Raw genomic sequence first — 17606 nt, 5'->3', positions numbered from 1 at the left:
TTAGCTCGTTGGGCTATGCGCCTAAAACAATTTGATTTCGGAATTGTTCATCGTAAAGGAGCTTTTCATAAGGTGCCAGACGCACTTAGCAGGATTCACAAGAAAGATAGAATTGCCTATCTTAAGCTAGACACCGATCGTATCGACCCTTGGGATGATGACTTGCGTACGAAAATTTTAACCAGTCCCGATAATTTTCCACAATGGAAAGTTGAGAATGATCTCATTTACAAGATTATTCCCGCATGTCTCCCTTTTAATTCCAATCTAATTGAATGGAAAATTCTTGTGCCTAAACCTCAACGTGAAGGAGTCATCAATTCATGTCATGATCCAGCTACTTGTGCACATCCGGGTGTTTATAAAACTCTTGCTCGAATTCAAGAACGCTATTACGCCGAAGATGCGAGAAGATGTCGTTGGTTATGTTCGTGCTTGTAAAACATGTGGAGCACAAAAAGCACCCAATACCGCACAAATGGGAAAAATGGGCAAAGAGAAAAAAAGCTGAGTATCCGTGGCAAATTATCGCTGTCGATTTGATAGGCTTTTTGACTAGAAGTAAAAATGGTTTTACGTGGCTCTTAGTTTGTGCTGACTGGTTTTCGAAATATACATTGTTACATCCTATGCGCAGGGCTACTGCCTCTAACATATGTAAGTTTTTGGAAGAACAAGTGTTTCTAATATTTGGAGTTCCCCAACATCTCATGTGTGATAACGCTTCGAATTTAAATTGTAATATTATGAAGGATCTTTGTAAAAGATATGATGTCCAAAAAATCTGGTTTTCTGCTGTTTATTCACCGCAGATAAATTTCGTCGAACGAAATAATCGTACTATTGGTACCGCGATTCGAAGTTATATTGATAACCATCGTGATTGGGATAAACATATTCATGAAATTCGTCAAGCTATTAATACCGCTAAACATGAAGTAACTCAATATACTCCTGCATTTCTGAATTTTGCTAGACATGTATTGTTATCTGGAAATTATTATAGTCAAGTACCCAATGATCCTGCTGATATTGAAATCCTACCGGGTGATCGTAATAGTTATGCCTCGGAAGTCAAAGGTTTAACTGAAGTTTTTTCAGTAGTGCGTAAAAATTTATCTCGTGCATATGAGCGAAATACCAAAACTTATAATTTGCGTAAACGCGACGTACATTTTAACGTCGGTGACCAAGTTTGGAGGAAAAATATGGTCCTATCTAGCGCTCCAAAACATTTTATGGCAAAATTGGCTCCTAAATATATTTTGTGTACGGTTATTAAGAAGTTATCTCCTTTAGTATATGTTCTTAGAAATCCAGATGGATCAAATGTCGGAAATTGGCATATAAAAGACCTAAAAGCTTATCAACCAATCAGTGGTTCGTCGTATAATTCAGATTTGTCTGAAACCGAATAAATCGGTTTTCTTAAATTTTTAATACCTTTCTTCTAAAATGTTCAGTCCATTCTTAATTTTTAATTTTTTTTGTTGATTCCCTTCACGCCTTTGCGTACTTAATCTTTGCTACCTTCTTCAGCGACTATTCAACCCCTCCGTGGCCCGTGTACAGGAAGAGTTGCGCTAACGCGAACTTTATCCTGAAGAGGACTCGTTTCCTTTCCAAATTTTTTTGGCGTGGTGTCAGTACAGCACTGATACCCTGGTACTTAGTACATTGAATACCACTTTGCTTCGGCAAATCTTCTCCTAGTGCTTCTTTCCCTTCAGGAAGTTGACACGTTTCAATTTTTTTTTAGCTGTCTCGACAACCCTTATTTATGTTGGCGGTGTTGACTATTAGTCAGGGACCATCCTGCTATAGTCAAGTGGATTAGTGGACCTATCCCTATTCCAATTAATAATTTTGTGTATCTCAGATGTTGTCGCAAAGAGACGAGCATCTGGAAGTAGTGTAGGAGACTCCGCACGTTGATCTCCAGAGCAACTCAGTTTGGCTCGCACCCCAGTTCGTTGAACTGTTTTACTTTTTATTATTATATTATTGATAATTTATTGTGTTTATATATATATATATATATATATATATATATATATATATGTATATATATACATATATATATATATATATATATATATATATATATATATATATATATATATATATAAGTTATCGACCCATAAATTACGAACTAAGCCTTAATGAGGTAATGACCCAAGTCCAGTGAACTGAAGAACGCTGATTAAGACAACATACGTTCCGAATGTTATACTTTTAATATTATATTTCTTTCTGTATAAAAAATCATATTGTTAGTTAGTCTAGATTCTGCTTTTATCGTAGTAAAACCTATTGTTACTATTTTGCTATTTTGTGTTAAATAAATATTTTTTAAAAATATAGTTTTGGAAAACTCAAATATATTTGGCGCAGTCAGTAGGATGGTCAAACGGGCGTTAATGAATATAACTCTCGGTTCGTTTCTACGATTTTTTGACCATTTGAACCATATTCGCGAAGTGAATTCCAGTTGGGCGAATTGAGTAACCCGACGAGAAGATTCGTACTTCTATACCGGAGGGACTTTCAAGTGAATATTGTGAGTGTCTCTAGATCCAGTTCCAAAGCAAGGTATTCCATGGACAAGATCGCTACATTACTGTAAGTGAATTAATGTCATATAGAGAGCCTAATTTAACACTAGATACTGATTATTCAGAGAGTAGTAACTCAGATAGAGATTCTGACTCAATTTTAACCAATTTAAATTTTAATAGTAATAATAAAATAATTCCCGAAATATTAAAATATATTTGAGTTTTCCAAAACTATATTTTTAAAAAAATATTTATTTAACACAAAATAGCAAAATAGTAACAATAGGTTTTACTACGATAAAAGCAGAATCTAGACTAACTAACAATATGATTTTTTATACAGAAAGAAATATAATATTAAAAGTATAACATTCGGAACGTATGTTGTCTTAATCAGCGTTCTTCAGTTCACTGAACTTGGGTCATTACCTCATTAAAGCTTAGTTCGTAATTTATGGGTCGATAACTCCTCCTCTCCTAGAACGAAGCCTGTTGTGGAAGTTCGATTGTTGGCCCTTCTTCTTCCTTCTTTGTAGAATTGTTTTTCTTTGTTTTCGCTATTTTCTTTTTAAATAGAACAATAATTGTTATAATTATTCCAATGTACAATAGTGTTGTCCAAATACTTGGAACGTGATACACAGGCGTAGTTTGTAATATGGGTCTTAATTCATGATTTGGAATATCTTTAAGTTTTAATGAATTTAACGTTATTTCCATTGGTGCTATTTTAAGAATGTCGAGATTTAATTGTGGTACGTTTATCATCATTGGTTGTCCTGATGTGACATCTTGAAAGGTTAACTCTTTATTCTGGAATATAATTTTACATGGTGTGTTCTCTATGAGATAAATTCCGTTTAGGATTTTTATTTGCGTCTCTTCTGCACATTTAATGAGTATTTTTTCTTCTTTGGGAAAGACAGCTAAATATTGGTTAATTTCTGGGATAATTTCGATATGGTTTAATGGAATTTTCGCTTTTAAGTATTGGCAGTGTGTGGAGATGTCATGAAATAGAATTTCATCTTCACATGAGTGCTCGTGGTTGATTTGGAGATAACCAGGACATTGAAAGATCTTACCATAAGTACAAATGTCATTTAGAGGAATTGTTATTTTTTCGTTTTTTAATAAATATCTTGAGTTTGGTAACATGATAACAAATTCTGACTTACTTTTAGTTGGGATTGGTAATAATTTATAAAGGTCGAAATTAGATTCATAATTAATAGGAATTGAAAGAAAATATTGTATTTGGTTCTTTTCTATTTTACATGTTATTTGTAAAATAGCTTCGAAATCTAAAATGTTTTCATATTTTACTTCAAAGGGTAGTTGTGTTTTATAATGTGATGAAATTTTTTGGAGTTCATTATATAATTCACTGGACTTAATAATGCTAGGATGTAATGTTTTTAGTTTACAAAATGTAATAGAATTTTGGACATTTTCCATTGTATTGAGTATTAGGTTGTATGTTATTATAATTTCGTTAAACATGTCTTTTAAATAGTTGACGTTTTCAAGATTTGTTTGGAAGTCTACTATATTTTTTATTGCCAAAATTTTTGATTTTAAATTAATTTCATTTTCTTGTATGTTTTGAATTGTTTCATTAAAATTATTGATAATTTCGTGACTTAGCGAATACTGGTTATTGATTTGGCTTTGCAAGTTTGCTTCATTCGTCTTTAAGTGTTCTAGTATTGAGTTAATTTTTTCGCCATCTTCGGCATCTAAATTTCCTGTTACAGCTTTAATAATTGAACCGAACCCATTGATTATACCTCTTTTGTTTCTTTGCAATTTTGTATGTATGTTTAGATTTTCAAATTGTTCCTCAATGTTATTTTTGACGTACTGTGCTAGATTAACATAATTTTTTGTTTCGTTATTGAAAAATTTACAATTAGAAAGATTATTTTTCAGGTGATCATACTGTATATTTAAGCTATCATATTCTTCTAAAAGCGGATTTAAATTGTAGTAATTAACAAATGTGTGGCTAGATTTTTGAAGTTTTGCAGGTCCCAATTTGATTGGTAGTATGCCTAGATTATGGGTAACATCTTTTATTTGGATTGCTGCGCATCCGATTGCGAGGAACCTGAAAATTTGTAAGGTTTTCTTTTAGGTCGTTTGACGTTAGAAAAGTGGATATTTTCGGCAGTATTCTTATGTCGAGTAACTATTTTCGCGGTTTTCCTTTTTTTTATTAATTTTGTTTATTTCTTCAGCATTGTATTTATTTTTTGTTTTACCTTGGAATTGTCTGTTACGCACAAATATTTTAGTGGGGATTATTTCAGGCAATTCTTCTCGTTTTTCGTTAGCTTTTGAGATTACTTTTTCTTTTACGTTTTGTAAAGATTTATTGATATTAGAATAAAGTATTTTCATCTTTTCTTTATGGTTTGAAATATAATTATTTAAAACTTGTTGCTCGATATTGATATCAAAAGGAGAATTATTATCTATATGTCCCGTAATCAGCTCGTATGGTTTCATTTTTGTTACTGAATGGATGCTATTATTATAGGCTAGTAAGGCATAATTTATTTTATGTTCAATATGGTCATTTTTATATTCTTTTTGATTATTTAGTAGTCTAACGTGTTCAATGATCGTAGAATGAAATCTCTCGGCAATTCCATTAGACTCTGGATGTTGAGAGCTTATAAAATGTACTTTTACCTTGTGTAACTCTAACAGTTCTTTGACAACTGAATTTTTTAATTCGGTTCCATTATCAGATATTATTTGTTCTGGTATGCAGTGATGAGTAAAATATCGGATTAATGCATTCGCTACTTCAATGCCTTGAGCTGAATTTATTTTGTATAGTTGACCATATTTAGAAAAAGAATCTATTATAGTTAAAAATTTTGTATTTTCCAACGTAATCGAATCTAGGTGTACAATTTGGAAGGGTTTAGTTGCAGTAGGTGTTATATTGAACATGGGTTTGACAGGTTTCCTGTCGTACTTTGTTAATTGGCAAATTTCACAATCATTTATGAAGGTTTGGATAGATGCTCTTTGATTCGGCCAATAATATAAGGCCTTTATTCTACTTTCTGTTTCATCTAATCCTCTGTGGTTTTGTTTTCCTTCGTGATAATTTTTTATTATTTCCTCAATTTCATTTGGTGGAATATCAATTAGCTTCTTGGTGCATTTAATAAGAGATAATTGCGAAGATTTGAAATATTTTTGTATGACGTTACTAAATATTTCATATATAGGATCTTCGAAGTACAAATGATATTTAACTTTAGGTGCTATATATTCTTTTACAAATTTAACTATATCGCGTTCAGTGTCATTTTTTGAGAATTGTACAAGAATTCTTTGTTTTTTATCATAAAGTTTTATAATAGATGGTGCTGCTGGTTCGTAATTAACTTGAGAAATGATAATTTGATTCATTCCAGTGTTTACCGAGCTTTCTGATATAGGTATACCTGTAATCGGATTTTCTTTGTTTGTATGGATTGTAACACCGTCGCTATCATGGGAATCTTCATCATTGGCATCTTGATCATTTATTATTTCATCGGGTTCAACAATCAAAGACTCTGAATCTACATTATTTGGGGTTCCTAATAATGTTTCATCAAAATTTTCTATATAGTCGAAGAAATTTGGAGGTGTTTCGGGTTCTATGTCTTGAGTTTCATTTGCATTTAATCGTATTCTTGATAGACAATCACTATTTGTGTTTAGAGCACCTTTTTTATAAACAATCTCATAGTCATATTCTTCGAGTTTTAGTCTCCAGCGAACTAATTTTGAGCTAGGATCTTTTAACGAAAATAGCCATTGAAGAGGCTTATGATCTGTCACGAGAGTCACACGACGACCAAAAATGTATGGACGAAAATATTTAACAGCCCAAACTATAGCGAGGAGTTCCTTTTCGATCGTAGAGTAGTTTATTTCTGAATCATTCAATGTTCTACTCGCATAAGCAATTGGTAGATCAGAACCTATTTTTCCTTGACTTAAAACTGCACCTATTGCAAAGTTACTTGCATCTGTTGTCAGATTAAATGGTTTCGTAAAGTCAGGGTACTGTAAAATAGGTTCATTTGTAAGAAGATCTTTACAAATATTAAAGCATTCAACATAATCTGCGTCTTTAATATTTATTTCGTTATTCTTCTTCAGTCGCATTGTTAAGGGTTTTGTAATTTTTGAAAAATCTTTAATAAATTTCCGATAATATCCCAATAGTCCTAGGAATCCTTTTAATTGTTTCGTTGTAGCAGGTATTGGGAAGTGTTTTATAGCCTTTATTTTTTCTGGGTTTGGCTTTACTCCGTCTGGAGTGACAATATGACCTAAGTAGGCCACTTCTTTTTTTAAAAATTCAGATTTGTCCAACTGTATCTTAAAGTTGGATTCACGTAGTCTCTGAAATACTTCTCTTAAATTTATGAGATGTTCTTGGAGGCTAGTGCTGAATATTATAATATCATCTAGGTAGACAAGGCATTTTTCGTTTTGTATGCCTCTCAATATGTTATCCATTACCCTCTGGAATGTAGCTGGGGCATTTCTAAGGCCAAATGGCATCCTTAAAAATTCATAATGCCCGTTTTCGGTGTTGAAAGCGGTTTTTGGGATGTCTTCTTCTGCCATTTCTATCTGGTGAAACCCAGATGCTAAGTCTAGCGTGGTAAAGTACTGACAACGCCCTAATTTGTCCAAGAGATCAGTAATATTTGGAAGTGGATATCTATCTCCTAAAGTGATAGCATTTAAACGTCGGTAGTCAACTACAACGCGAAATTTAGGTTTGTTGGAGGCATCGAGTTTTTTAGGAACCACCCAAATCGGTGAGGACCATGGAGAACTAGACGGTCTGATGATATTTTGGTCTAACATACCTTGAATTTGATTTTGGACTTCTTTACGATATATTTCCGGATATCTGTATGATTTAGAATATATTGGAATCTCGTTAGAAGTTTTTATATTATGTTTTATTTTATTAGTGAAAGACAATTGGTGGCCCTCAATATGAAAAATGTCCGAATATTCTCTTATTAGTTTTAAAATGGAATTCCGCTCTTCGGTATTCATATGTTCGGTACGGATTTTCGAAATATCAAATTTAAATTTTTCGGTATATATAGAATTAAGATTGGGATAATTTATTTGTTCGTATTCATCGAACTTTTCAACTTCTATTGGTGAACTTAAATCAACTTTAAAATGGGACTCTGATGAGTTCGTAATAGTGCATAGAGCTTCATTATTAACAACTCTTGTAATACATTGGGGAATTTCTAATTTTCCTAATTTTGTATACGGTACAATTACGTCACCATTTTCTATATTTTTTATGTTTAACCTAATTACTTGTTCGGAACGTGAAGACACTACTATACAATTCGTGCTGCCAGCGACCGGTCTATAATAGAAAATTTTAATTGAGCAAGTAGGTGTTTTTAGTAAATTATTTACTAAATCAATATTTGCTTGTAATAATTTTAAATTATCTAATCCTAATAAGCAATCGAAATAATCGTGAAACTTAAATATATGATAATTTAATTTTAGCGGCTTTTTATGCCTAAATATTGACGAAGAAGGAATTACGGTACAGAAATTTTCCTTGGTTGTTCCAAGAGCAGTAGAAATTTGAAATGGTTTTTTGTATATTGAATTTTTAAAATATTTGTCACCTATTTTTGGTGTAATAAAAGATTTAGTGCTCCCGGTATCTATTAAAACTTTTAAATTATGTTCAGGGAAAATTATGTACGGCAATTCGCATTCTTTGTTAGTTAGGTTTAATAATTCTACATGCTGTGGTTTTCTTCCGAGGCTAGCTCCTCTAAAAAATGGTCTTGGGATGAACTTTCAGGACAATCTATATTATCTATATTATAAAGTTCTTCCGCGATAATATTTTTATTTTGGCTTGCAAAATTATTGGGGTTACGGAAATGGGTCCTATTTTGGAAGTTTTGCGTTGGTCTGTACGTATTATTAGTCGTTGTACTCATCGGAGTAGGGTTTGGGAATTTTCTATTCGGATTTGGCTTGAAAGCATCATTGTTTCCATTAAAATTTGAGTTTTTGCTTGTACTAGGATTATTTTGGAAAGAAGATTGTCTCATATATTGAGAATTCGGAGGATGTATAGGGTTTTTCTGTGTTGAAAATTGATTCCTTTGTGTGTATTGAATTTGGGGTTGATGTATAATTTGTTGGTTTTGTCGGAAATTGGATTTTGGCCTGGATGAATAATTATTATTTTGATAAAGTTTGGGATTTTTACTGTGAGAGGAATTATTTTGTTCGAGATATATTTGAAAATCGTTTGTCAGAATGCCTAATGCAGAATTTAAATCTGGAGGATTCTTTGTACGCATTAGGGTTCCAAGAGGTTCTTTTAACCCACGTAACAGTACTCTTAATGCTAAATTCCGGAAAAAGCTACCGAGAATATTAATCTCAACCATATGTTCGGTTTTTGTAGACAAAACAGATATTTGATGATTTAATAGGTGTTGAATTCGGTTATAAAAATCGAATGGGGATTCATTGCCTTGTTTTAAATCTGAAATTTCTATGCTTAAAGTATAAATATCTCTTTTATCTGAATACGAATTTATCAAAGCATCTTTTAAATCCTGCCAAGTTCTAAGAATACAAGAAGAAATATTAATTGCGGCTTCGCCTTTTATTTTTGCTATAATACTTGACATCAAATATTCATTTTGAAAATCATTTACATCCGCAGCATTATAAAATTTATTTACAAGTTTTTCGCAAATTTCTAAAAATCTAGGAAGTAATGTATGATTTCCATCAAACTCTGGAATCATATCTAAGTATTCTTTCTTTAATTGTGGAACTGCCATTTTAAATTTATTATTTAATTTTAATATTTCTGAAATTATTTTATTATTACTATTAAAATGTAAATTAGTTAAAATTTTGTCAGAATCTGTATCTGAGTTACTACTCTCTGAATAATCAGTATCTAGTGTTAAATTAGGCTCTCTATATGACATTAATTCACTTACAGTAATGTAGCGATCTTGTCCATGGAATACCTTGCTTTGGAACTGGATCTAGAGACACTCACAATATTCACTTGAAAGTCCCTCCGGTATAGAAGTACGAATCTTCTCGTCGGGTTACTCAATTCGCCCAACTGGAATTCACTTCGCGAATATGGTTCAAATGGTCAAAAAATCGTAGAAACGAACCGAGAGTTATATTCATTAACGCCCGTTTGACCATCCAATCTGACTGCGCCAAATATATTTGGCGCAGTCAGTAGGATGGTCAAACGGGCGTTAATGAATATAACTCTCGGTTCGTTTCTACGATTTTTTGACCATTTGAACCATATTCGCGAAGTGAATTCCAGTTGGGCGAATTGAGTAACCCGACGAGAAGATTCGTACTTCTATACCGGAGGGACTTTCAAGTGAATATTGTGAGTGTCTCTAGATCCAGTTCCAAAGCAAGGTATTCCATGGACAAGATCGCTACATTACTGTAAGTGAATTAATGTCATATAGAGAGCCTAATTTAACACTAGATACTGATTATTCAGAGAGTAGTAACTCAGATACAGATTCTGACTCAATTTTAACCAATTTAAATTTTAATAGTAATAATAAAATAATTCCCGAAATATTAAAATTAAATAATAAATTTAAAATGGCAGTTCCACAATTAAAGAAAGAATACTTAGATATGATTCCAGATTTTGATGGAAATCATACATTACTTCCTAGATTTTTAGAAATTTGCGAAAAACTTGTAAATAAATTTTATAATGCTGCGGATGTAAATGATTTTCAAAATGAATATTTGATGTCAAGTATAATAGCAAAAATAAAAGGCGAAGCCGCAATTAATATTTCTTCTTGTATTCTTAGAACTTGGCAGGATTTAAAAGACGCTTTGATAAATTCGTATTCAGATAAAAGAGATATTTATACTTTAAGCATAGAAATTTCAGACTTAAAACAAGGCAATGAATCCCCATTCGATTTTTATAACCGAATTCAACACCTATTAAATCATCAAATATCTGTTTTGTCTACAAAAACTGAACATATGGTTGAGATTAATATTCTCGGTAGCTTTTTCCGAAATTTAGCATTAAGAGTACTGTTACGTGGGTTAAAAGAACCTCTTGGAACCCTAATGCGTACAAAGAATCCTCCAGATTTAAATTCTGCATTAGGCATTCTGACAAACGATTTTCAAATATATCTCGAACAAAATAATTCTTCTCACAGTAAAAATCCCAAACTTTATCAAAATAATAATTATTCATCCAGGCCAAAATCCAATTTCCGACAAAACCAACAAATTATACATCAACCCCAAATTCAATACACACAAAGGAATCAATTTTCAGCACAGAAAAACCCTATACATCCTCCGAATTCTCAATATATGAGACAATCTTCTTTCCAAAATAATCCTAGCACAAGCAAAAATTCAAATTTTAATGGAAACAATGATGCTTTCAAGCCAAATCATGAATTAAGACCCATATTACAAACTACGCCTGTGTATCACGTTCCAAGTATTTGGACAACACTATTGTACATTGGAATAATTATAACAATTATTGTTCTATTTAAAAAGAAAATAGCGAAAACAAAGAAAAACAATTCTACAAAGAAGGAAGAAGAAGGGCCAACAATCGAACTTCCACAACAGGCTTCGTTCTAGGAGAGGAGGAGTTATCGACCCATAAATTACGAACTAAGCCTTAATGAGGTAATGACCCAAGTCCAGTGAACTGAAGAACGCTGATTAAGACAACATACGTTCCGAATGTTATACTTTTAATATTATATTTCTTTCTGTATAAAAAATCATATTGTTAGTTAGTCTAGATTCTGCTTTTATCGTAGTAAAACCTATTGTTACTATTTTGCTATTTTGTGTTAAATAAATATTTTTTAAAAATATAGTTTTGGAAAACTCAAATATATTTTATATATATATATATATATATATATATATATATATATATATATATATATATATTGTTGTACTTTTGAATGTCCATAAGCAATAAAAAACCGATATACAAATTTTATTACTTAAATAAAAATTAAAATTATTGATATTTCATAAAGACACGGGCATATAAATTTTCAAACATCCTGTATAAGACAAAATATGTATTTTAAGTTGTTCGAAGAATTGTTCATTAGGCCTCAGAGACAAGACTGACTTTCAAATATTATCGATAAGAAATTTAAATAAGTCGGTTATTGTGGAATGGATTTACCCTGAATAAAAGTGTATATAGAAAGTGTTTAAACAATAGACCGGGATTTGCGGTGGTTTTTCTCCCCGAAAGATTATATCGGTAAAAGTTTATTAACAAAAGACATTGAATTGAGAAACAGGTATCGTTTGTAGCTATTAGTAAGAAATATTTGTAAAGCAGATAGATTTAGTTAGAATAATTAAAGAATGTTGTTTTCTGGAATTACCCGAATGACGTTTTATAGAGAGAGTTGGTTGGTAACGATATACGTCACAGAGGTGGATGATTTTTATTGGTCAATTTTTGAATGCAAGGAGGTGGTGGTTTTGGCTATGAGATAGGAGAGAGGAAAAAAGAGGAGTTAGTCAGTTTTCGTCGTCCAAGAAGGAAGGAGCTTTGTGATTTGTGTTTGTTTGAAGTCCCGAAGACGTAATTTACCGGGTGTGTTTATTTGCTGTGTAAAAGCTGAGCAGTGTGAGGAACGGGGTACAGAGAGATAGAAAAACCAAAGGGTATAAGAATATTAATATCAGACGAAGCCGGAAACATTTGGAGTTATAAACAGGCGCGGAGATTGGCTCAAAAGGAGGCTGCATAGACTAACACGAGTTGTTGGGTTGCAGATACAAGGACAGATAGGAGAAAGGTGTACGTCATCTGGACCACAATAGGAGCAGAAGCAGAGAAAGGATTTTTTTTGTGGCGTTGGCCATAGAATTGCAACGGCAGAGAAAGAAAGGTCAGTCAATTTTCATTAGAGCAGGAGTGTGGTTTTCATTTATTAATTAAATAAATTGAATAAATAATAGAGACAGTTAATTTTGCGATCATTTAAAAAAAAAAAAGAATTATAAAAAGAGCTTAGTTGTAACACATATTAAAAATCAATGTAAAATAACATTTGGGTCCATGATAGAAAACAACTTCTCATATATTTAAAGTTAGTATATTGCAAATATTACAGGATTGATTGTTATATAAAATTTCATTAAAATAAAGGACATCTCACATATAGTTCAGTTGAAATTCTATGTATTTTATTCAGGTCATATTACCTATCCCAATTAGGAAGCCAATTGGAAAATATTTTGAATCCACGATCAAAGGTAAATAGTACAAGTTAAATAGCCTGAGATTGTAATTAATTAATGCTGATTTATTGTGATTAATTGGAGATTAGATCATTTAATAAATATAGACAGGAATTTTTCTAAATAAGCAATATAATACAATTTAAATAGCATAACAAAATGGCCCCCAACGTGTAAAGCTTTGAAAAATATTTCTAGTTGGCAAATTTAAAAGGATAGGAGTAGACGAGCAGATGTTTGAAAGTTTATATGCCGTGGATAAAGTGAAATATTATGTAAAATTTGAGGACATAAAGATTTATATATATTTTTTTAAGATACAATTTACCATAATTGATTTATTCGTGATATTGACAATTTAGAGATTACCATAATTGATTTATTTGTGTGATATTTACATTTGATAATTTTACCATACTTGATTTATTTGATTGATTTTGACATTTGATATTTTACCATTTGATTTATTTGTGGGATATTGAAATTTGATACTCGTACTCAAGAGTTATTACATTTGAACAAGAAAAGTCCCGTTTGTTGCAACAGACCAGTAGAATTTTATATTTGGCGGGGATAAAAACATAATAAATGCCAAACACAAGAAACAAGAGCAAAGAGAACAAAAAACAAGAAGATAAATCAGAACAGGAAGAATATTCAGACCAGGAAGACGTATTAGACACAACAGTAATGGAGACAGAAAAACAAGAATCGGGAATAGAAAAATTAATACAGATGATGCAACTCCAATCACAGAAGATGGATGAATCACAACAAAGAACGGAACAAAAATTGGACAATTTGGAAGAAAACCAAAGAAAAATGGAACAAAAAATGGAAACGCGTATGGACAAATATGAAAACGAAATAAAAGTCTGTTTAGAAAGAAGTAGGGAAGAAACAGAGAGGAAACTAGAATTGCAGAGAGAAGAAATCGAAACTAAAATGAAGGATATTCAGAGTATGCAAGAAAGGGAATTAGAACAGATAGAAATAAAATTTGAAAATGCGCTACAAGAAGACCGGAAAGAAACGGAAAGGAGATTTAAACAAATTGCAGAGATGGAGATAAGAGGAGTAGAAAGAAAGGAAGTCATCGTACATAGCACAGAAGACGTAAAAGTACGATTTGGCGGGGATATAAGGAAACTACACCCAGTGCCTTTTATAAATAACCTAAAGGAAAAAGTCAAATACATAGGACCGTTTGCAACAGCAAAGGAAACCATCAGAAACCATCTCAAAGAAGAGGCAAATCTTTGGTTTGTCAGCAAGGAAGAAGAATTTGACAATTGGCAAGATTTTGAGAGAAGATTCTTAAATTATTTCTGGGGAAAAATCCAGCAACTACAAGTAAATAAAGAGTTACAAAATGGAAAATACCATGAGAGGATGGGCGTATCAGAAAAGATGTACGCATTACAACTCTATAATAATGCAAAACATTTGCAATATAATTATTCATCAGAACAATTGGTAGAGTTGATATCGCGACACTTTGAAGATACCTTGGAAGACCACATAAATCTCCAAAATTACAAGGACATTGACAGCTTATGTCAATTTTTGCAAATGAGAGAATCACGTAGGCATGAAAGCAGAGAAAGAAGACCGCAAGAAAATTATAGACAAAGAGAAAACCAAGAATATAGAGGTCAAAATTTTAGAAGAGATTATACAAGACGAGAATTCATACCTAGAGGGGGATACGAAAATAGACCAAACGGAAGAGAGAATTATGAACCCAGAACCCAGAGATGCAATGAAAACAGGGATCTAGAAAATCAGAGTAGAAATAACCGCCCATACCTAGGAAACAGATACAATAACCGACGGAATGAACAGGAATCTCGCGGTAACCGATACGGGAATGATAGACCAAAAGAGAACAGAAGAGAAATAAATAATATGCAAAGAGAAGAAAATGAATATGAGAGAGAAGATGACGGGCGAGAAAACACAGAAGAACAACAGGCGTGTTTTCAAGAAGGCGCTCACTAAAAACGAAGAAACAAACAGGAATTTTTTGTCACCCCAAGGAATTTATTAAACTGGCAGGAAACAATGAAAAGAGAAATGGAGTTAATTTAAAATTTGTGGATGGATTTATAAATGAGAAACCAATTAAAATTATGATAGACACAGGCTCTGAAATAACACTGGTCAACAGAAAATTAATCGAAGAAGTAAATTTAACAAGTCTAATTTATAAAATACCTAGGCTGAATTTAGTGGGCGCAAACAAACGGACATTGGCAACAATAAATGAAGTTATACGAGTAATGGTACGATTGAAAAAAATATGTATGCACTTCAATGTGTAATAATGCCGAATATGTCACATGACATGATTGTAGGCGTTGACGAATTAACGGAAAAACATGTAGTGATCGACTTCAAAACCAATACGATGAAAATAACAAAGGAAAAAGAAGAAGAACAGGATAAGGAACAAGAGAAACAAATTACGGACGAATCAGAGAAAGAACAAACGGTGGAAATGAACCTGGTGAAGAAGAAAGGAAAAGGAAGAAAGAGGGGAAAAGGTCAGAAAAAGATCAAAGAAAAAAAAACCTGGGATTCCTCAAAAGATGAGACGAGCTCAGGAGAAGAAGATGGAAAGATTTTGATAAGAAATTAAAGCAAAACTTGGGATTCCTCAAAAGAAGAGACGAGCCCAACAAAAAAAAAACAAAGGAAAATGAAGAGGACACAATGGAGACAGTGGTGTTTGAAGAAGACACGGAGTACACGGTGAATATGTGCGAAAAATTTGAAGGGAAAGACAACATAATAGCTGACGCTTTAACACGGGACGAAGATACAGGAAAAAAGGAGACAATTACATTACATGTGGGATTGAATATATTGACACAAGACGAAGGGATATTTTCGTTAAATAAGATAAGGACCGACCAGGAAGGCCTAGAAGAAAGAGAAAAGAGAAGAGCAGAGCTAGAAAACGAGATATTTTTTAAAAGAATAGACGGAAAGGAATTATATTTAGTGACACCGACATTGGCAGAAAGAATCATAAAGAAACTACACGAGGAAAATGGACATATTGGCAGTAGAAAGGTATGGCTTGTGTTTAGGGAAAACTACATCAGTCGACAAGATTACCGCATTGCAAAAGAGATCACACAGAAATGCGAAGTATGCCAGAAATACAAGAGCAGGAATTTTAAAAACGAAAATATTGCAAAGAGCATTGTATCCCGGAACAACCTGGACATTATAGCCATCGACATGTTAAGCGATCTAATTGTGACCACGCAAAGGAACAAGCATATTCTGGTGATGGTGGATGTGTTCTCAAAATACGTGAAATTATATAGTTGCCGCACCACAAAAGGGGAAGAAATATTGAGAAAAATAGACAATTTCATCGCTACGGTAGGAACCCCAAGAAAAATTTTACTAGACAATGCAACGTACTTCCGAAATGATCGTTTCAAGGGACAGCTTAGAGAACGGGGAATCGAGACGAACTTTGTAAGCATCAGGCATCCCCAAAGTAATCCGTCTGAGCGATTTATACAAGAGGTAACGAAATTTCTTCGCATTGCAACGGATGGTCAACATCGGCGATGGGACAGAAAATTGGGAGAAATAGAGATGTACCTAAATTCCATGCCAAGTACAGTAACGAAAGAAACACCAGAATACATCATGAAAGGCGTCATGCCGATAAGACCGTGGAAAGATCCAGAACAAAGAGAGTATCGACAGGTTATAGAAACGGTTCAGAGGAGATTAAGAAGAAGCAATGAGAAATACATCCAGAGACAGGGTCATAATAGGAAACGAAGACCAGTAACTTTCCAAAAGGGTGACAAAGTAATGGTAAGAGCATTAAGAGTGTCAAATCTTCAGAGCGGTATTTGCGCAAAATTGATGCCTGTTTTCGAAGGGCCATACATAGTAAACAACGAAGATGGAGTAAACAGCTATGAGTTGAAACATATGGATTATGAAAAGATCAGAGGTATTTATAATATCCATGATGTATATAAATATCACGAATGAAGATTTAAATTTGTATAAAGTAGATAGTAGGATAGGATAATACGTAGCATAAGTACAGCTAGCATACAGGAAGTGCGTTTTAGTTTGCCTCGAGAAAATTTAGTTGCATAGATTGATAAATTTTATCGATTACAAAGGCGGGGATTTGTTGTACTTTTGAATGTCCATAAGCAATAAAAAACCGATATACAAATTTTATTACTTAAATAAAAATTAAAATTATTGATATTTCATAAAGACACGGGCATATAAATTTTCAAACATCCTGTATAAGACAAAATATGTATTTTAAGTTGTTCGAAGAATTGTTCATTAGGCCTCAGAGACAAGACTTTCAAATATTATCGATAAGAAATTTAAATAAGTCGGTTATTGTGGAATGGATTTACCCGGAATAAAAGTGTATATTAGAAAGTGTTTAAACAATAGACCGGGATTTGTGGTGGTTTTTCTCCCCGAAAGATTATATCGGTAAAAGTTTATTAACAAAAGACATTGAATTGAGAAACAGGTATCGTTTGTAGCTATTAGTAAGAAATATTTGTAAAGCAGATAGATTTAGTTAGAATAATTAAAGAATGTTGTTTTCTGGAATTACCCGAATGACGTTTTATAGAGAGAGTTGGTTGGTAACGATATACGTCACAGAGGTGGATG

Source organism: Diabrotica undecimpunctata, chromosome 4 (genome assembly GCF_040954645.1).
Source record: "Diabrotica undecimpunctata isolate CICGRU chromosome 4, icDiaUnde3, whole genome shotgun sequence".
Classification (NCBI taxonomy): domain Eukaryota; kingdom Metazoa; phylum Arthropoda; class Insecta; order Coleoptera; family Chrysomelidae; genus Diabrotica; species Diabrotica undecimpunctata.
Note: the sequence above shows the minus strand (reverse complement) of the source record.